Here is a 1,726-nt window from a genome sequence, read left to right on the forward strand (position 1 = left end):
CTCCCTCAGCCTTTTCACTCACGTCAGAAGAGGTTGGGGCAAAACAAAACAAGCATGATTGAAGAGCAGGGGAAGCCCACACAATCAGGTGAGGCCTGATGGGGGCTGGACTGGCCTGGTCTGGCTGGGAAAGGGTTCTTTTAAAAGTGTGCCTGAGCATCTCAGAGCAATGTCAGTGATGCCAAAGAGAGCAACTTGGCCTCCTTGGGCACCAACTCTGCCAGCTGAGTTGCACAAACGTGGCTCAGATGTTGGCATGTCCGACGGTGGGACCTTGTTCTCTGATAAAGGGCTTAATCTTTCCATGTAGCAAAGCAACTCTCCCTCCCTCCTCTCCCCCCGAACCCTGAGCTTGGGCTTGTGTGGGCCCAGCATGGCTGTGCCTGTGAGGGAAGCCACATCAGAGAGAGAAAGTTGCATTCTCTCAGGGGTCTAGACTGGCTTGGGGCAGGTGCTTGTTGAAAAGCATGAGTGTTTCTGCTTTGGGAAACCCTTCCAGGGCTCTGGCTGGAAACTTGGCCAGTAAGGACAGGGCCTTGGGCCTCCCAAGGAGTTCACAGTGATGCCAGGAAGGGTCCCTGAGCCTGGGTTCCAGTCAGCTTGGCTAACAGAATGGGGCCTGGGAATTCCAGGGGCAACTGAGCATCCACCCCATTAGCCAGTGATCTGGATGGGGACAGCTGGCTACAGGGAATCAAAGACTGTTCTGTACAGTTTTGCCAGAAACTGTGACCTTGGGCAAGGCTCCTCACTTTTCTGGGCCTCAGCTTCCTCATCTGCAAAATGGGAGCATTAGCTCATCTCCCCATGGTTCCCTCCCGGTTTTAATTAAAAGTCTCTGATCTGGAGCACATGAGGGTTGCGAGCCTGGTGCACCTGGTTCCTGTCTCCGTGGGCTGGTTTCCTCCAGCCCCTGATGCCCAGGCTGGGCGCAGGCCCTCATCTGGTCCACACCCAGATGCTGCCTCAGACAAGAACTCTGGGAATCCTAACAGACTCTGCTTTCCTCTCTTCGTGGTTTGTCCTCCCTCTTTTATTCTCGTGTGATGATGAGACATAATGAAGGGTCGTCTACAATGTACAATTTTCAAGGTGCTGATGTGATGTCACAACCTCAGCTACATCCTGAGTAGGTCAGTGTCCCCATCAGCAGATGAGGCTGGGTCTTTCCTCATTTCTGCTTCTGGGATGACATCAGTGGGAGAGCTGAAGATCTGAGAAGTCTAAAGGAAATGTTCTCTGATGGGAGGAGAGAGGGAACTTATTTCCCTTCAAAGTAGTTTGCTTCTTAAGACCACTCCTTCCTCCAGACCACTCCTTCCAGAATGTCTTTAACCAGACATCATCTCAGAAGGCAGGGTGGCTGCTTCCTTAGGAAGAGTGGGCCTGATAGCTCAACCAACTCCTTTAGCATATAAACTCACAGAAGGCGAGAACCCCTTTTTTTAGACTTTCCAAATGCATCCTGCAAAGAGAGAGATAGCTGATAGGGACTGACAAGCACACTGTTTGGATAAGAAGCAATTAGCCTTTTATATCTGTGCTCTATACATTTTCTATGTGCAGCATCTTTCCTAACTTGTTGTGGTTCCTGGGTGGCAGGTGCACAGCTGGGAGGGACTGCCAGCTGTTTCGTACAACGTTCTTGCCAATTCCCTTGAGGAGAAAATTCTTCACATGGCTTCTGCATGTACAGTATTTGGGCAGCAAAACATGATTAAAGTCA

Source organism: Rhinopithecus bieti, unplaced genomic scaffold, assembly GCF_001698545.2.
Source record: "Rhinopithecus bieti isolate Rb0 unplaced genomic scaffold, ASM169854v2 scaffold_6907, whole genome shotgun sequence".
In the NCBI taxonomy this organism is placed as follows: Eukaryota; Metazoa; Chordata; class Mammalia; order Primates; family Cercopithecidae; genus Rhinopithecus; species Rhinopithecus bieti.